Below are 21830 nucleotides of genomic sequence, written 5' to 3' on the forward strand. Positions count from 1 at the left end.
TGTTAATTGAAGTGCAATTAAACAACACTAACACAAGCATTCGTTCACACGAGCACATGTAAACACAGTTACACATAAACGCACATAACTCTAATTACGTAAACGAAATTTTTGCTGTTCCCTAACTAACAAGAATGTGGTAAGTTTGGTATCTCGTGTCAGTGGGTTACAATCACATCTTCTGAAGGTCAACTTTTACACACACTCACACACACACACACACACACACACACACACACACACACACACACACACACACACACACACACACACACACACACACACACACACACACACACACACACACACACACACACACACACACACACACTCACACACACACACACACTAATGTCACTTTCTACAGAGACATTAGAAAGAACTTTTTCAGTGTCAGAGTAGTTAACAGATGGAATGCATTAGGCAGTGATGTGGTGGAGGTTGACTCCATACACAGTTTCAAATGTAGATATGACAGAGCCCAGTAGGCTCAGGAACCTGTATACCATTTGATTGACGGTTGAGAGGCGGGACCAAAGAGCCAAAGCTCAACCCCCGCAAGCACAAATCTGTGAATACTAAATATCATATGCTACTAGTGACAATCAATTAATCGATATCAAACGTTGCATTGGTATCGATATCATTGAGATTCTCCTCATAAGATCAGTGTTAGCTATGTCCCTGGAGGACATAGCTAAGGACCAACAGGGCTGTTAACAGAATCGAGGCTTCTTGCACTAGGTCTGTTTCTTGTTCAAGTTAATTTTCTTGATTATATAATCACTCTGAAAGTGGTGAGAAATATTTATAGGAGAATAACTCCTATAAACTCTTTATAAGAACAAAAAAAGAGTCTTGCACTTCACAACGTTTAACATTCACATCCATAAATAAAAGTAACAAATAGAAAAAAAAAGAAGCCGTGACAATTTGGGATCGAACCGTTGTTGCCTGAGGCAGGAAAGGACTCTCCCTCACCTGGTCTACAGTTATTCCTAATTACCCTCTCACAGTCACTGATCTTGTGTAAACACTAATCATCCAACTTATGCAAGGAGACCCCGGATGGTTACCTTTGCCACAAGAAGAATGAAAATAATATCTCCTGTTTTTTTACATTTGTTCATCTGGAAATGTGTATGAAACGTTTATCTAAGTTAAAGCAAAATCTCTTGTATGACATTCATATATTTCTCTAAATCAACTAAGCCATTCCAGAGAAAAGTGGTGTTGCCGGCCATTTGAGAGTCGGGTAACGATCACTTCCCAATTCTGAAATACATCGTAAAAGATAATAGTATCTGTCATCTCATGCCCTGTTATTCTGCCTCCATGGACCATTAGACAGGAGAGATAAACGTGGAACCTAGTAATCAGTGCATTGAGTGACCACGACATCAAGTCCAATGTTGACCAATCCACACACTAGAAAATGAAGGGACGACGGCGTTTTGGTCCGTCCTGGACCATTCTCAAGTCGATTGTCTCAAGTCAACACAACCGACTTCAGAATGGTCCAGGACGGACCGAAACGTCGTCGTCCCTTCATTTTCTAGTGTGTGGTCTGGTTAACATAATTCAGCCACTTTATTGTGACTTATCGCCAGAATATATTCCAGTTTTGTCCATTTTATTACAGTGATCACACCAGTCAATTTCAGATACAACGAAGGAACCAAATTTATATACATGCAGTCAGAGCTCTTCTGGTAATTATGATGATAAGGAGTATGAGGATGAAAACCTGGAACCAGAGTACGGGGTGAAGGAACAGTACCCAGCCTCCAAGGACAGTCGGGGATCGAACCCCGCGAAAAGGGAGACCGTCGCACTACCGACCAGTGTAAATGAATGAACTACATATTAAATGTGATGATAGAAGATTGCAGTTAGTGAAATTGGTGGAGAGATATATCGTTTTTCCAAATTAGTAGAAATGACGAATAACGGATCTGAGTAACGCCTCGTTATCTAAAACTGGTTATTGGGAGAAATAAAAGCGAACTGTTGATATCACAAACGTTATCAATGGTTGGTTCTTTGTTTTCCAGAACTGTGTGGTCATTTGTTTCTTTGATGTTTGATTATTTAAGCTGTGGGGGTCGTTTGAGTTAATGGGGGTGTTCGTTAGTTCGTTAGAGAGAGAGAGAGAGAGAGAGAGAGAGAGAGAGAGAGAGAGAGAGAGAGAGAGAGAGAGAGAGAGAGAGAGAGAGAGAGAGAGAGAGAGAGAGAGACTCAAAGGTAAACATGTAGATATTAGACAAAACTTCACGTTACAAACTGTAGCCTTAAACTTTACACACTTAAAGCTTCACACCACCAATAGGCAAGGTGTGGACAATTTTAAATAATTTTACCAGTGTCAATAACAACTGAAATTTACTTTTTGCTCTTCACGCAAGCCTGTCTACCTAACGCCTCTCATAAAAATAATGGTATACATGTTATATGAATATGTATACATGATATACATGATATATTCTATATGTAGAATTCAATAGCAATTGGATTTAAATCTGAATGACTGTAGGATGCTAAGGTACAGAGTTCCCCACAAGAGAGACGGTAGGCATAGGTGTAATTAAGACCTCAGACTAACCTGTTTGGCGGCTCAGAAGGGAAAGGGGGGGGGGGAGGAACGTCGTGAATAATGATGAGGCTCAGTACATCGCTCCACAGTGAAAACTTTTTTGTTCAACCCGGGAAACACAGAATGTTTTGTTTTCTATTCTCTCTATGGCTTGAAATAACACAATGACTGGGGACGTAACAATGTGTGTGTGTGTGTGTGTGTGTGTGTGTGTTTGTGTGTGTGTGAGTGTGTGTGTGTGTGTGTGTGTGTGTGTGTGTGTGTGTGTGTGTGTGTGTGTGTGTGTGTGTGTGTGTGTGTGTGTGTGTGTGTGTGTGTAAGTGTGTGTGTGTGTGTGTGTGTCCTCACAAAGTTGTACTTACCCAGTTGTGCTTGTGGGGTTTGAGCTTCGGCTCTTTGGACCCGCCTCTCAACCATCAATCAACTGGTGTTCAGGTTCCTGTGTGAATATGTGTCTATGTGTGTGTGTGTGTGTGTGTGTGTGTGTGTGTGGTGAGTTTACTTGAAAGTCTCCGTGGTGTAGTGGTAAGACACTCGCCTGGCGTTCCGCGAGCGCTATGTCATGGGTTCGTATCCTGGCCGGGGAGGATTTACTGGGCGCAATTCCTGAACTGTAGCCTCTGTTTAACGCAACAGTAAAATGTGTACTTGGATGAAAAAACGATTCTTCGCGACAGGGGGTCGTATTCCAGGGACTTGCCCGAAACGCTACGCGTTCTAGTGGCTGTACAAGAATGTAACAACTCTTGTATATATCTCAAAGTGTGATATGTGTTTGCGGTCATGCGCGTGAGTATTTCTTCGTGTTGAGACGCATGAGTAACCTAGAGTATTGATGAAGGAGTTAGGCTGAGGAAGTCGTCGAGAGGTTACCACGCTGGAGACCTGTTGTATTATATAACCGGTATTCTCGTCTCGGTCTCGGTCTCTCGATCAACAGGTCTCGTGCCTGAGCTGAGATGACTTTGACTTAGATGATGAACCGAGGTAATTTTACTCCACCACAATTTATGAGTGGATGAATACAACAGACAGGACAACATTATTTAGGATTCTAATGGCTATTGACAAAACAGACAATACTATACAAAGCTTGGAATGGTAAATTAGTGAAATAGAATTGACGAAGAGGTGTTTGACTTAATTCAATACATGTTTGACAATGAGAAGGGAGAGATCTGAGCCATTGCATTAAACTATAAATGAATATGAGAAGCACATCTAGGTGAAAACTGACATCTAGGAGAATATTGAATTAGTGGATATATGGAGTTTGAAATTTAGCAACTGGCCCTACCTCTTTATTCATATTCCTGTGGAAAATGAATTAAAACACTTTCATATTTCAGTAAAAAATCTCCCGTTATTCACATTATTTAATAATTCGATACCTATCAGGAGGTCTGTTAATGTTGACATCGTAGAGAAAAAGTTAAAAACATTACACGCAGAACGTTATATATATACTTATATAAGTATATATATTATAAATACTTAATTACACAGAATGTTATATATTATTTACACAGCCCGTATGTTACAGGAAATCACTCTAAAATTATCAACACGAAGTGTTTTTGCATTTTAATAGAATCAATCTCCAATCCACCATTTCCTAAAAACATCAGATTAAAGGGGAAATAAAATTATTAAGAACTGTCTAAACTTCAAAGACTTACACTGCACAGTTAAGGAATTCGTAATGATTGTCAATATAAATTACTATTGCCCTGAAATTTAATTCATTTGTGTCGAAACAGTTTAATCATTTTGTTTGCTTCCAAACTCTTGCAATTTGGTCACCCGGACGGGCAAACAAGGAAAGGTGATTATACTATACATCCGTTTGTGTCGTCCAAGTGGTTGGATACCATTCCTTTCTCCCCGTCCCATCTCAAATCCTTATCCTGACCCCTTCTAAATGCTATATAGTCGTAATACCTTGAGGGGGTTTCCCTTGATAATTCCCTCCCTTCCTTGTCTCGCATGAGGGAATTTATTTATTTACCAATAAGCTGAACTGGTTGAAGAAGACAGGATTAACCAAGAGTAATTCCAAACCAGTTGGATGAAGCGGAGAAAGGAGAGATAAGAGGAGAGTAAAAAAGAGGCATTGTAGTGGAGATGAAGGATGGGACTACAGCAAGAGTAAGATAAATAAATGATAAAAGATGACAGGTTGGAAAAGTGGTGTAGTGAGAGAGGAGAAGGAGAAAGAGGTTATAAAGATGGAATATGGAGATAGAACACCTGATGAGGGTGTGAATGGGCAAGGAGGGTGTACACATAGGAGGAGGTATGTAGGGAGGGCGTACACAGTAGGGGGTGTTGGGAGGGAGGGTAGAGATGAGCAGGAAGGATAGGCAGGGGGAAGGATGTGAGTGTGTGTGTGAATACCCTTACGAAAACAGGATAAGCTCCATCCTTGAAGTCTGAATCACTTGTTTCGGTTGAGGGGATCACTTTGGTATCCTTCTGTGTCTATAGTTTGTCAGGGAGGTAAACCTAGTTTAGCTGTAATGCTCTGTTGCTATTTGAACTCCTTTCCTATCCCATGTAAACAGAGAAGACGGAGGTAGTGGAAAAGCAGTTGCATAATGTGAGGCAGGTGAATAAAGTGTCATTCAGTTTATACTGCCTGCAGGATCCCTCTGTTTGCAACATCCAGATAATGGTCGTGGATAGGAGACGAAAGGGAGAGATAGGTGTCCAACCACTTAGTCACAAATACAAATCTACTGAACAGCATTGTTCCAGTGATTGTAATGTATGAGCAACGTTTACTGTTCTTCCAATATATGCTACCGAATTCCTATTGAATAATGTTTTACATATTGTCCCAATTAATTGACTTAAAGTACTTCTGTAGCATGTCATACCCGCGCCCAAGATATAAAGGACTGAAGATATTAAATGAGCGAGTAATACCAAGCACTTGAAACACAACTGCTATACTTTCCTAATTTTCACCTGAACAAGAATATTATATCCATTTAATAATGTCATATAGCTGTAATAAAAGGCCAAAACGATTCAGAAGGGCAAAAACATCCTTCCTCCGTTACAGGTCTGGTCTCAGAACTTGAAAATATATTTCACGAACCGGCCAGACACGAAAAATTGGGTCCCCACTCGTTAAGGAATGTATTCACAAAATTCTGATTGGCGGAAACTCGTAGGAATACGGCATCCCAATTTTTCACAGCCTTGAGTGTAAAATGGTTCTCAATTTAGTGGCTCAAATTTATGTCTGATAATGTTCACAAAATTTCACGTGCAAATATATATATATATATATATATATATATATATATATATATATATATATATATATATATATATATATATATATATATATATATATATATACATATATATATATATATATATATATATATATATATATATATATATATATATATATATATATATATATATATGTATATATATATATATATATATATATATATATATATATATATATATATATATATATATATATATATATATATATATATATATATAAATATAAATATATATATATATATATATATATATATATATATATATATATATATATATATATATATATATATATATATATATATATGTACTTCTCAGCCTACTATGCAAGGCCCGATTTGCCTAATAAGCCAAGTTTTCATGATATAATTGTCTTTCGACTACCTAACCTACCTAACCTAACCTAACCTAACTTTTTCGGCTACCTAACCTAACCTAACCTATAGAGATAGGTTAGGTTAGGTTAGGTAGGGTTGGTTAGGTTCGGTCATATATCTACGTTAATTTTAACTCCAATAAAAAAAAATTGACCTCATACATAATGAAATGGGTAGCTTTATCATTTCATAAGAACAAAATTAGAGAAAATATATTAATTAAGGAAAACTTGGCTTATTAGGCAAATCGGGCCTTGCATAGTAGGCTGAGAAGTGCGTTCTGGCTACTAGGTACGACATATATATATATATATATATATATATATATATATATATATATATATATATATATATATATATATATATATATATATATATATATATATATATATATATATCGTACCTAGTAGCCATAACGCACTTCTCGGCCTACTATGCAAGGCCCGATTTGCCTAATAGGCCAAGCGATTTTCTTTATTTTCAATTATTTTTTTCCAAATAGGTTATTTGAATTATTATTATTATTTTATATAAAGACCATAATTTATTGACTTAGTTGTGTTAGTTTAGATTAGGTTAAGAGAGGTTAGGTTAGGTTAGGTAGGGGTAGGTTAGGTTCGGTCATATATCTTACGTTAGTTTTAACTCAAATTTAAACAAATTAACTTATGCATAATGAAATTGACAGATTTATCATTTCATAAGAAAAAATTTGGAAAAATATTTAAATTAGGGAAAACTTGGCTTATTAGGCAAAACAGGCCTTGCATAGTAGGCAAAGTACGACGTTCTGGCTACTAGGTACATCATATATATATATATATATATATATATATATATATATATATATATATATATATATATATATATATATATATATATATATATATATATATATATATAACTGAAAACTCACACCCCAGAAGTGACTCGAACCCATACTCCCACAACTGGTACGTACAGGGACGCCTTAATCCGCTTGACCATCACGACCGGACATAAGGAAGTGATAGCCGAGGCTATATGAACCACTTCCCCGCCGGCACTCGGATGGTAATCTTGGGCATAGCATTTTATCAAATCACCTCATTCTTTGGGGCACACGTGAGGAACACAAATGCAAACAAGCCTGAATGGTCCCCAGGACTATATACAACTGAAAACTCACACCCCAGAAGTGACTCGAACCCATACTCCCACAACTGGTACGTACAGGGACGCCTTAATCCGCTTGACCATCACGACCGGACATAAGGAAGTGATAGCCGAGGCTATATGAACCACTTCCCCGCCGGCACTCGGATGGTAATCTTGGGCATAGCATTTTATCAAATCACCTCATTCTTTGGGGCACACGTGAGGAACACAAATGCAAACAAGCCTGAATGGTCCCCAGGACTATATACAACTGAAAACTCACACCCCAGAAGTGACTCGAACCCATACTCCCACAACTGGTACGTACAGGGACGCCTTAATCCGCTTGACCATCACGACCGGACATAAGGAAGTGATAGCCGAGGCTATATGAACCACTTCCCCGCCGGCACTCGGATGGTAATCTTGGGCATAGCATTTTATCAAATCACCTCATTCTTTGGGGCACACGTGAGGAACACAAATGCAAACAAGCCTGAATGGTCCCCAGGACTATATACAACTGAAAACTCACACCCCAGAAGTGACTCGAACCCATACTCCCACAACTGGTACGTACAAATTGCCGGCGGGGAAGTGGTTCATATAGCCTCGGCTATCACTTCCTTATGTCCGGTCGTGATGGTCAAGCGGATTAAGGCGTCCCTGTACGTACCAGTTGTGGGAGTATGGGTTCGAGTCACTTCTGGGGTGTGAGTTTTCAGTTGTATATAGTCCTGGGGACCATTCAGGCTTGTTTGCATTTGTGTTCCTCACGTGTGCCCCAAAGAATGAGGTGATTTGATAAAATGCTATGCCCAAGATTACCATCCGAGTGCCGGCGGGGAAGTGGTTCATATAGCCTCGGCTATCACTTCCTTATGTCCGGTCGTGATGGTCAAGCGGATTAAGGCGTCCCTGTACGTACCAGTTGTGGGAGTATGGGTTCGAGTCACTTCTGGGGTGTGAGTTTTCAGTTGTATATAGTCCTGGGGACCATTCAGGCTTGTTTGCATTTGTGTTCCTCACGTGTGCCCCAAGGAATGAGGTGATTTGATAAAATGCTATGCCCAAGATTACCATCCGAGTGCCGGCGGGGAAGTGGTTCATATAGCCTCGTCTATCACTTCCTTATGTCCGGTCGTGATGGTCAAGCGGATTAAGGCGTCCCTGTACGTACCAGTTGTGGGAGTATGGGTTCGAGTCACTTCTGGGGTGTGAGTTTTCAGTTGTATATAGTCCTGGGGACCATTCAGGCTTGTTTGCATTTGTGTTCCTCACGTGTGCCCCAAAGAATGAGGTGATTTGATAAAATGCTATGCCCAAGATTACCATCCGAGTGCCGGCGGGGAAGTGGTTCATATAGCCTCGGCTATCACTTCCTTATGTCCGGTCGTGATGGTCAAGCGGATTAAGGCGTCCCTGTACGTACCAGTTGTGGGAGTATGGGTTCGAGTCACTTCTGGGGTGTGAGTTTTCAGTTGTATATAGTCCTGGGGACCATTCAGGCTTGTTTGCATTTGTGTTCCTCACGTGTGCCCCAAAGAATGAGGTGATTTGATAAAATGCTATGCCCAAGATTACCATCCGAGTGCCGGCGGGGAAGTGGTTCATATAGCCTCGGCTATCACTTCCTTATGTCCGGTCGTGATGGTCAAGCGGATTAAGGCGTCCCTGTACGTACCAGTTGTGGGAGTATGGGTTCGAGTCACTTCTGGGGTGTGAGTTTTCAGTTGTATATAGTCCTGGGGACCATTCAGGCTTGTTTGCATTTGTGTTCCTCACGTGTGCCCCAAAGAATGAGGTGATTTGATAAAATGCTATGCCCAAGATTACCATCCGAGTGCCGGCGGGGAAGTGGTTCATATAGCCTCGGCTATCACTTCCTTATGTCCGGTCGTGATGGTCAAGCGGATTAAGGCGTCCCTGTACGTACCAGTTGTGGGAGTATGGGTTCGAGTCACTTCTGGGGTGTGAGTTTTCAGTTGTATATAGTCCTGGGGACCATTCAGGCTTGTTTGCATTTGTGTTCCTCACGTGTGGCCCAAAGAATGAGGTGATTTGATAAAATGCTATGCCCAAGATTACCATCCGAGTGCCGGCGGGGAAGTGGTTCATATAGCCTCGGCTATCACTTCCTTATGTCCGGTCGTGATGGTCAAGCGGATTAAGGCGTCCCTGTACGTACCAGTTGTGGGAGTATGGGTTCGAGTCACTTCTGGGGTGTGAGTTTTCAGTTGTATATAGTCCTGGGGACCATTCAGGCTTGTTTGCATTTGTGTTCCTCACGTGTGCCCCAAAGAATGAGGTGATTTGATAAAATGCTATGCCCAAGATTACCATCCGAGTGCCGGCGGGGAAGTGGTTCATATAGCCTCGGCTATCACTTCCTTATGTCCGGTCGTGATGGTCAAGCGGATTAAGGCGTCCCTGTACGTACCAGTTGTGGGAGTATGGGTTCGAGTCACTTCTGGGGTGTGAGTTTTCAGTTGTATATAGTCCTGGGGACCATTCAGGCTTGTTTGCATTTGTGTTCCTCACGTGTGCCCCAAGGAATGAGGTGATTTGATAAAATGCTATGCCCAAGATTACCATCCGAGTGCCGGCGGGGAAGTGGTTCATATAGCCTCGTCTATCACTTCCTTATGTCCGGTCGTGATGGTCAAGCGGATTAAGGCGTCCCTGTACGTACCAGTTGTGGGAGTATGGGTTCGAGTCACTTCTGGGGTGTGAGTTTTCAGTTGTATATAGTCCTGGGGACCATTCAGGCTTGTTTGCATTTGTGTTCCTCACGTGTGCCCCAAAGAATGAGGTGATTTGATAAAATGCTATGCCCAAGATTACCATCCGAGTGCCGGCGGGGAAGTGGTTCATATAGCCTCGGCTATCACTTCCTTATGTCCGGTCGTGATGGTCAAGCGGATTAAGGCGTCCCTGTACGTACCAGTTGTGGGAGTATGGGTTCGAGTCACTTCTGGGGTGTGAGTTTTCAGTTGTATATAGTCCTGGGGACCATTCAGGCTTGTTTGCATTTGTGTTCCTCACGTGTGCCCCAAAGAATGAGGTGATTTGATAAAATGCTATGCCCAAGATTACCATCCGAGTGCCGGCGGGGAAGTGGTTCATATAGCCTCGGCTATCACTTCCTTATGTCCGGTCGTGATGGTCAAGCGGATTAAGGCGTCCCTGTACGTACCAGTTGTGGGAGTATGGGTTCGAGTCACTTCTGGGGTGTGAGTTTTCAGTTGTATATAGTCCTGGGGACCATTCAGGCTTGTTTGCATTTGTGTTCCTCACGTGTGCCCCAAAGAATGAGGTGATTTGATAAAATGCTATGCCCAAGATTACCATCCGAGTGCCGGCGGGGAAGTGGTTCATATAGCCTCGGCTATCACTTCCTTATGTCCGGTCGTGATGGTCAAGCGGATTAAGGCGTCCCTGTACGTACCAGTTGTGGGAGTATGGGTTCGAGTCACTTCTGGGGTGTGAGTTTTCAGTTGTATATAGTCCTGGGGACCATTCAGGCTTGTTTGCATTTGTGTTCCTCACGTGTGCCCCAAAGAATGAGGTGATTTGATAAAATGCTATGCCCAAGATTACCATCCGAGTGCCGGCGGGGAAGTGGTTCATATAGCCTCGGCTATCACTTCCTTATGTCCGGTCGTGATGGTCAAGCGGATTAAGGCGTCCCTGTACGTACCAGTTGTGGGAGTATGGGTTCGAGTCACTTCTGGGGTGTGAGTTTTCAGTTGTATATAGTCCTGGGGACCATTCAGGCTTGTTTGCATTTGTGTTCCTCACGTGTGCCCCAAAGAATGAGGTGATTTGATAAAATGCTATGCCCAAGATTACCATCCGAGTGCCGGCGGGGAAGTGGTTCATATAGCCTCGGCTATCACTTCCTTATGTCCGGTCGTGATGGTCAAGCGGATTAAGGCGTCCCTGTACGTACCAGTTGTGGGAGTATGGGTTCGAGTCACTTCTGGGGTGTGAGTTTTCAGTTGTATATAGTCCTGGGGACCATTCAGGCTTGTTTGCATTTGTGTTCCTCACGTGTGCCCCAAAGAATGAGGTGATTTGATAAAATGCTATGCCCAAGATTACCATCCGAGTGCCGGCGGGGAAGTGGTTCATATAGCCTCGGCTATCACTTCCTTATGTCCGGTCGTGATGGTCAAGCGGATTAAGGCGTCCCTGTACGTACCAGTTGTGGGAGTATGGGTTCGAGTCACTTCTGGGGTGTGAGTTTTCAGTTGTATATAGTCCTGGGGACCATTCAGGCTTGTTTGCATTTGTGTTCCTCACGTGTGCCCCAAAGAATGAGGTGATTTGATAAAATGCTATGCCCAAGATTACCATCCGAGTGCCGGCGGGGAAGTGGTTCATATAGCCTCGGCTATCACTTCCTTATGTCCGGTCGTGATGGTCAAGCGGATTAAGGCGTCCCTGTACGTACCAGTTGTGGGAGTATGGGTTCGAGTCACTTCTGGGGTGTGAGTTTTCAGTTGTATATAGTCCTGGGGACCATTCAGGCTTGTTTGCATTTGTGTTCCTCACGTGTGCCCCAAAGAATGAGGTGATTTGATAAAATGCTATGCCCAAGATTACCATCCGAGTGCCGGCGGGGAAGTGGTTCATATAGCCTCGGCTATCACTTCCTTATGTCCGGTCGTGATGGTCAAGCGGATTAAGGCGTCCCTGTACGTACCAGTTGTGGGAGTATGGGTTCGAGTCACTTCTGGGGTGTGAGTTTTCAGTTGTATATAGTCCTGGGGACCATTCAGGCTTGTTTGCATATATATATATATATATATATATATGTCGTACCTAATAGCCAGAACGCACTTCTCAGTCAACTATGCATGGCCCAATTTGCCTAATAAGCCAAGTTTTCATGAATTAATGTTTTTTGGACTACCTAACCTACCTAACCTAACCTAACCTAACTTTTTCTGCTACCTAACCTAACCTAACCGATAGAGATAGGTTAGGTTAGGTTAGGTAGGGTTGGTTAGGTTCGGTCATATATCTACGTTAATTTTAACTCCAATAAAAAAAAATTGACCTCATACATAATGAAATGGGTAGCTTTACCATTTCATAAGAAAAACATTGGCGAAAATATATTAATTCAGGAAAACTTGGCTTATTAGGCAAATCGGGCCTTGCATAGTAGGCTGAGAAGTGCGTTCTGGCTACTAGGTACGATATATATATATATATATATATATATATATATATATATATATATATATATATATATATATATATATATATATATGTCGTACCTAGTAGCCAGAACGCACTTCTCAGCCTACTATGCAAGGCCCGATTTGCCTAATAAGCCAAGTTTTCATGAATTAATTGTTTTTCGACTACCTAACCTACCTAACCTAACCTAACCTAACTTTTTCGGCTACCTAACCTAACCTAACCTATAAAGGTAGGTTAGGTTAGGTTAGTTAGGGTTGGTTAGGTTCGGTCATATATCTACGTTAATTTTAACTCCAATAAAAAAAAATTGACCTTATACATAATGAAATGGGTAGCTTTATCATTTCATAAGAAAAAAATTAGAGAAAATAAAATAATTCAGGAAAACTTGGCTTATTAGGCAAATCGGGCCTTGCATAGTAGGCTGAGAAGTGCGTTCTGGCTACTAGGTACGACATATATATATATATATATATATATATATATATATATATATATATATATATATATATATATATATATATATATATATATATATATATATATATATATGTATATATTGTGACGATAATCTCCTTCAAGAGATTGAGCCTGCTCTTCCCTCCCAAGTTCGTCGCTAAATACATCCCTATACAACTAATATGGAAGAAATATCCAACAAATACAACTCCAAGGTTTGCCAGAGAGCAAACGTATGCAGCACCAGGAACACCTGCTCCCCCCCTCCGCCACTCGAATCACCGAACTACCTGTCCGTCGCCTGCTCATCGCTGATTGGCTGCATGTCCAGTTGCACCTGCCCTCCACCCGCCACACTACCTGATGTCTGGGGCCACATGACCTACAGACCTCAGAATATCCAGTGCTTTCAACAAGTTAACACGTCTCGTTGGTAGACTAAGCTCTGGCTTACGTGTATTAAGAGAGGTGGCAGCTTAATTAAAGCCAATATTCCTGCACCTATTATCTGATTGTATATTGTTCACTTGTTATTACTCACTTGTCTTAACGTAACTTTTCATTTTGTCATTTGATTATTCTTATTATTTTGATTTATTGATTTTATGTTCCAATTTGTATGTCCATTTTATTCATGTTTTGCTTTTCTAACGTAATTAAAATCTCTTTGTTAAATTTACTTGTGTTTTGTGTGTCTTCCCATTACCTTACCACAGACAAAGTTCCAGATTTTCTCTTTTTGTTTCTATATGTGACGAGGCCATACCCCTAGCTTTTGAAACAGCCGAACACCAACGCGTTACCGTCACAATATATATATATATATATATATATATATATATATATATATATATATATATATATATATATATATATATATATGTCGTACCTAATAGCCTAATACCTAATATATATATATATATATATATATATATATATATATATATATATATATATATATATATATATATATATATATATATATATATATATATATATATATATATGTCGTACCTAATAGCCTAATACCTAATATATATATATATATATATATATATATATATATATATATATATATATATATATATATATATATATATTTATATATATATATATATATATATATATATATATATATATATATATATATATATATATATATATATATATATATATATATATATATATATATAACTTTAGAACACTTTCCCACCAGGAGACTCGAACCCTAGCCAGCACAGAAGCCTTCCAGCAACTGGCATAACAGGTACGCCTTAACCCGCTCCACACGGGTACGCCTGGGAACACCCAGGCGTACCTGTTATGCCAGTTGCTGGAAGGCTTCTGTGCTTCTGTGCTGGCTAGGGTTCGAGTCTCCTGGTGGGAAAGTGTTCTAAAGTTGTATACTTCACTCTCGTGTTTAGGAGAGTTGTGCCTTAAATATATATATATATATATTTATATATATATATATATATATATATATATATATATATATATATATATATATATATATATATATATATATATATATATATATATATATATATATAATTAATAATGACTAATGTAATCGTTCATCAACAATTACTTACAATTTCTCAGTTTACTGTACTTATTTTACTGTATTTTTTTTTAATAAATGAGTACTCAGGAATAATTTCAGAAGCATATTCCATTTATCTTTCTAAAATAAAGATTTTCTCCAGAAAATAAGTTAATTATGAGGAGAAAGCTCCATGCTAGTATAACTACAAAACACTTGGAAATGGAATATGAAGACGAGGATCTGCGTGGTGAGGATAAGTACCTGAGATATGAAGACAGAGATAAGAAACGAAAAGTCCCCCAGCCTCTTGTGACCATCGTAGATCGAACGCCGACCGTGTAACAAGCGCAACAGTCGCTGTACCCATCAGTCCAAATGAATAAACATCACCCTTATATTCCTTCTTTTCGCAATAGAATTTATTTTACATCTTGCTTCACAATAGGTATTTATTCGTCTAAAACACTCTCTCCCATTAACAATATTTACCTTTACTGTATAAAGTTGAGTTGCATTGAAGGAACACTGATCACATATGTAAAATTATACACCCATGTACTGGCCCAGTAATTTACAGAAAAAGCAAGCAACTGAAAATACATTTAATCCCTTAATCTACCGTCAATAGTCGTAAACAAAATAGTATTTTTTAAGCATCAAAAGGCATCTTTGCCTTCTAAAACAATTTTCAGCACTGGGTCATTTAAATTAAATTTTAGTACAATGGCGACGAGTGATTATTGTCTTCCAATATCAGTATACACTAAATATGGAGGCGAGGATTTTATTGCCACCTTGGGATATTGGCAACGCATTTTGGGTCCATACAGAGGCAAGGAAATCTTACTGGTTGTCTGTTTTCCCCTATGACGTTATTTGGAGATGATCTTCGTTATCAATTGTTTAGGAACAATTACTGGTATTGTGACACCTCATGGGAGTACGAATAGGGTTATTATGGAACACCCAGGGAGCAGCAGAGCCTCTGTGGTGCTACTGGAGCACCCAGGGAGCTGCAGAGCCTCTGTGGTGCTACTGGAACACCCAGGGAGCTGCGGAGCCTCTGTGGTGCTACTGGAACACCCAGGGAGCGGAGCCTTTGGGTGCTACTGCAACACCCAGGGAGCGGAGCCTCTGGCTGCTAGTGCAACACCCAGGGAGCGGAGCCTCTGGCTGCTACTGCAACACCCAGAGAGCGGAGACTCTATTGCTTGCCTCACTGTTCGATTTATATTGAAAGTAGTTATGACAGGAAGATTTCCGAACAAGTTATCACCATCACTGATAGTCATAAACCTATTGATATGACCAAGAAAATCACACCATCAGTGAGAAAATGATCAATTTGAAGCCTTCCTCTTCTAGATCATGACAGAAAGCCAAACTTAATTAACAATCCATCATTGATTGCCGGATTAAACCCATTTTCAGCATCCATGGACATAATAATAGATTAGAGTATCATGATATGAGCTAGCTAATTGGTTGATATTACCTAGCAAATCTCCTCAGTTGTTGTTGCTGGGAAACCAGGTCATATCATCACATAATTATTTCTTGGAACCATTAGAAATAAGTTTAGCAGTAGTGCGCTCTGATACAGTCATGTTTTTCTCCTTTCCTTAACTGTGAGTCTGATGTCAATAGTGGTATACAAGCTCATCGTGTTGTGTCTTAATCTATAGTTTCCTCTTCATTTTCAATTGAAAGTGAAATACACTATAAATACTGTTCTTGATGCTAAGGAACCGGCACTTCCCGGGGAGAGTGTATAGATCTAGACACCCAGCTTCCTGTCTATGACAATTAATGGGTGATCACCGTGTCTCTTAACGCCCCCCCCCCCCTGTGAAGAGGCACAGAAATTATAAATAGCATCTTGAGTTATTGACAGGAAATACATCCAGATAATTCAGATTTATAAAGTTCATGAATTTCACTGCTCCTTCCAGATTATAATCTACTCTGGGAGAACTTATCGTTGAAAGTATTTCTGCATAAAGCTTGAGAATTGGCAGTGATACAGCGGCCGTCACTCACCAATAACGACCGCCTCTGTTAACGGACACAAGAGCCCCCTCGCCAACATTACCAGTTTAACGACTGTCATTAACAGTAAACATTTATGGGGTTGTTTAACGACCTCCAAAACATAGTTGATAATATGTTATTATTCCAAAGAGAATATTTACCGAAAGAGAGTTTTACATTCTGATGAGTTTTTGATGAGAGTTTCTCCTTGAAGTTTGTGATACAAATATAATTGAAAAGGTGTATTGGTGTTATATTCATAAACGTTGATGTATGTGTTAATAAGTTAGAGAGAGTGAGTAATGCGGGTAATGGATGGGAAAAATGTCAGTGGTTGGTAACGATAGCAGCGGGTGATAACGATAGCAACGTGAGACGCCAAGATCGTAGGACGAGAAAATAACGATGGCACGCACTAGTGATGTGGATATTTGCTAATGATATAGACACGTTACTATTTGCGTTAGAACCTGCTAATATATTCGGATATGTTAGTGATACAGTTAATAATGATGGTCGGAGATACAGGAGCTGAAGCTCAACCCTCCTAAAAAGCACAGGTAGGCAAGAACAAACACAAGAAATGCAAAACCAAACCCCCAAAAAAGTAGCAAAGCCAGTTTTAATATAACTTTACTACGAATAGAATATTGGCCTAAACAAAAGTATTTTCCCGGTCAATATCAAACGCATTATCCACGAATAATGTGTTATTTATGGATAATCATTAACCACACGTTATCCCTCTCCCCAAAAAAATTTCCTCTAGCAGTAAAATACATTCTGGGGATACTAGTCAATAAAGATCGATTTACATTATTCAAATATATTTCTTTCACTCAGGCAGCAGAACCCACTTGGACAATGTGGGACATTTTCACGATAAAACCTGGACAATTTGGCCTAATTTTCATGATAAAGCGAGGAACGTGAACCTGGCCAGAATACAGACGACTGGACCATCAGGCGAATATGTCTTTAAAACACCGAGAGCCTCGAACGCTGATGGGATTGGTTATTACTCATATTGGCCAAACCTGCATCGAAATTTCTCCTGTTGGGATGGAAAACACAACACAAAAATCGGTGCGGGAGAAGAAGACCGCTGGTGCGATCTTGAGAAATTGGTGGAGGCTGCTGGTTAGATATTGACGAGTGGATACTGTAGGTGAGATAATTCCAGGATGCTATGTCTGCTGGTGAGTGATTGGCAAGGTGGTGATGTCTGCTGGTGAGTGATTAGCAAGGTGGTGATGTCTGCTGGTGAGTGATTAGCAAGGTGGTGATGCTTGCAAGTGAATAATTGTGCAAGACAGTGATCCCTGCAGGTGAAGGGAATGCATGATTATCTATTTACAAGATGGTGGAGATTACATATGAAATATTTGCAGGATAGAGAGGAACACGGCCGTAACATGTTGCAAGTTATATGTTTGCAAGGGCGTGTTTGTTGCAAGTTAGATATGGCTTTGATGGTATGTACAATGAACATAAGGTATCAAGAGGATGGTGTAGAATGGAAAAATACCCATAAGAAAATTAACAATGGTTTACAAAGCTAATGGGTTTATTGTACAGGACCAATACCAGTACAGGACCGGTTCAGGACGTGCTGAAGCACAGTAACTGACTTAAAATAACTGTGGTTTATCTTAAATATATTCTCAGCCACGTTGACGTGAATGATTCCTTGGATATATATTTGATTCTGACTGTTCTGCTATTGATGTCCAGTTAAACAATGCACTCATTTCAAAAATACATGTCATTAAAGTTATATATATAGCACATTCCCATTTATATTCTTCACAGGTGGTGAGCTGTAGTGGTTTAGGAATCAGGTAATTCGTTGTTTAAGGGACCAGCTCTGCAATACAGTATACTGTAAGGATGTTGCTCTGTACGGTAAGATAATTCTCAGGGGAAAAGGCTAGATGAAGCTGAGAAAGATATGAAGATACTGGAATGTTTACTTTCACCTCTAACGATAAACAGGTGTATAGTAATCGCATATGATTCCAAAGAACAACATTTTACTCAGAAAGACTACAAATCTTTTCACAGATGGTAGGATTTTTACGAAAACTAAGTCCTCGCAAATGCAGTTAAAAAAGAGTAAGGCATAGAAGTGTATTGTATTCACAAACTGGTGGGGCAGCTGCAGAGTTAACTACCAGATGGCCATGGATTGAACGAGCAGATGGTTAGACGGTCGACCCACAAGGTTAAAAGCAGAGAATCTAAAATATTTGATTCTATATTTGTTAATTCATCATACAGTATTACCGCACCCCCTCACCCTCTCACACACGCACAAAAGCAATGGTTAGAGGACAAAGATGACCAAAGAAATTAACAATCGACTTGAGAATGGTCCAGGTCGGACCGAAACGTCGTCGTCCCTTCACTTTCTAGTGAGTAATCTGGTCAACAAAAAAGACCAACACCAGAAAATCGAGTTGATAATGATCCAGGAAAGACCGAAACGTCGTCGTCTCTTCATCTTCTGATGTGTGTTTTGGTCATCATAAAGAGGCAGAAACAAATAACAAATTCAGCAGCAATTCCTATATATATATCCTCCAGAGGAGCAAATTGGCATAGCTACGGAAGAGAAACCATAAGAGAACTTTTAAGCTGGAAGATTACGTTTAATGAAGTCTTCACAAAAGAATTAGGCCACATAAATTACGTATGAAAGCACGAAAAGCTTAATAAAAAGCTTCCAGGAAGTTTCTGAGACAAAAACACAAAAGCTTACTCCAGCTTGTTACAGTGGTGAAGTCTATGTGTGTAGTTACAATGATAACAGAGAAGGTATCTTTGTACCGACTGTTACAGTGTGTAGTGTAGATGGTCACAGAGATAACGACCGTTTGGAGCAAATATACTGCCTTCGACACACTTAACGACTCACCTTCGGGGAGAAATGAGTCCGAGCCCAAAGCCACGGGATTGTAAACATGGATTTCCAAATATTTATTGCGACAGCTGAGTACCAATACTCTCTGGACAGTGTCAGATTCAGACAGCTGGAAGAGTGCCAGAGTGTGCCTGCAGCTGGAACACCCATCTCTGTCTGTCTGTCTCTCTCACACTATCTCTGTCTGTCACTGGTGATGCTCAAGAGAGAGATAAACGGTAGCAATGTATGGGCGAAAGCGGAGAGGAAGGCAGCGTAGCGGTGTTGGCAGTGGTGTGTTACTTCTCATCTCCTCTGCACCCCTCTTCCTCCCACCCGCCCCAGGCCATGTAAAACAGTAAAATTAACTTTGGAGTGCTAATTTTTCAACTTCCTTTTGAAGTAAAGTATGTAGAAGTATAGAAAACATTCGGACTATAATCGTTCATATCACCATTTAACTCATGTTCAATAACGTTTCTAGTGAAAAAAAAAATTGCATTAAACTGATATTTTCTAACCCTCAACATTGATAGGTAAGGTGGATTGCTGAGGTCTGAGCTTTTCTGGCCAGATAAAACAACTGCATTTTTAATTGCAAGTGAAATTTTGTGAACGGGCTGAATAACTGACGTGGATATAATTGGTACTTGTTCACCAATCCACACAATAGAAAGTGAAGGGACGAAGAAGTTTCGGTCCGTCCTGGTCCATTCTCAAGTCGATCGAGAATGGACTTGAGAATGGTCCAGGACAGACCGAAACGTCGTCGTCCCTTCACTTTCTAGTGTGTGGTTTGGTCAACATATTTCAGGCACGTTATTGTGACTCCTCGTCTGTAATTGGTACTTTTTTCAACTGTATTAGTGACGAGAATGCATATTGAACATAATACTGAACAAGAGTTGCGGAACATGAGAGCTTTAAACCTTTGTTAAAAGGAACTGAATCTCTATCTCGATTTTATGGCAAATATCATGTTGTTAAACTTTTTTTGAAAGGTGATAGAAATTATGGATATTGATCATCTTCAAAATAATGAACAAACCAGTTATTTCAACAGTTATCAACGTCCTGGCGATAGCAAGTGCACTCATAAAGTTTATGCTATCATAAAAAATAGAAACTTTGCAGCAATGCGATCGTAACACTTTGGAAATAGACTCAAAAACGAAGAATTATTGTGCAGATTGCGAGTGAAAATAATCTAGGTGCAAATAGTGAGATGAATTGTAAACAAAGAAGAAAAAACGTAATATTTTTAAATATGTTTTACAGGACTTTATTGTGACCTGAGAACACCATTTTAATAATGAATAATATCGAGACGATGAGTCACAATAACGTGGCTGAAGTAGTCAATAACGTAGTGAAGTCGATCGAGAATGGTCCAGGACGAACCAAACGTCGTGGTCCCATCACCTTCTAGTGTGTGGTCTGGTCAAAAGAATAATATCAAGTGTATACCAGGAAGAACATGTCAAGGACTGATACTGACAGTTGGAACATGTAAAAGGGACTCTGTAGACTTGATTTATATACATGCACTGTTCACAAATATGGATAGAGCCAAATACGTGGGTGTCTGTAAGTGAGTGTATGTAGATATCACACTAACTCTAAACATTCCAGAGCCGTAGCCAGAGCCAAACACGATTGAAGAATCACCAGTTGGAAAGGGAGAGAGAGAGAGAGAGAGAGAGAGAGAGAGAGAGAGAGAGAGAGAGAGAGAGAGAGAGAGAGAGAGAGAGAGAGAGAGAGAGAGAGAGAGAGAGAGAGAGAGAGAGAGAGAGAGAGAGAGAGAGAGAGAGAGAGAGAGAGAGAGAGAGAGAGAGAGAGAGAGAGAGAGAGAGAGAGAGAGAGAGAGAGAGAGAGAGAGAGAGAGAGAGAGAGAGAGAGAGAGAGAGAGAGAGAGAGAGAGAGAGAGAGAGAGAGAGAGAGAGAGAGAGAGAGAGAGAGAGAGAGAGAGAGAGAGAGAGAGAGAGAGAGAGAGAGAGAGAGAGAGAGAGAGAGAGAGAGAGAGAGAGAGAGAGAGAGAGAGAGAGAGAGAGAGAGAGAGAGAGAGAGAGAGAGAGAGAGAGAGAGAGAGAGAGAGAGAGAGAGAGAGAGAGAGAGAGAGAGAGAGAGAGAGAGAGAGAGAGAGAGAGAGAGAGAGAGAGAGAGAGAGAGAGAGAGAGAGAGAGAGAGAGAGAGAGAGAGAGAGAGAGAGAGAGAGAGAGAGAGAGAGAGAGAGAGAGAGAGAGAGAGAGAGAGAGAGAGAGAGAG

The sequence above is a fragment of the Procambarus clarkii genome, chromosome 14 (genome assembly GCF_040958095.1).
Source record: "Procambarus clarkii isolate CNS0578487 chromosome 14, FALCON_Pclarkii_2.0, whole genome shotgun sequence".
Classification (NCBI taxonomy): Eukaryota; Metazoa; Arthropoda; class Malacostraca; order Decapoda; family Cambaridae; genus Procambarus; species Procambarus clarkii.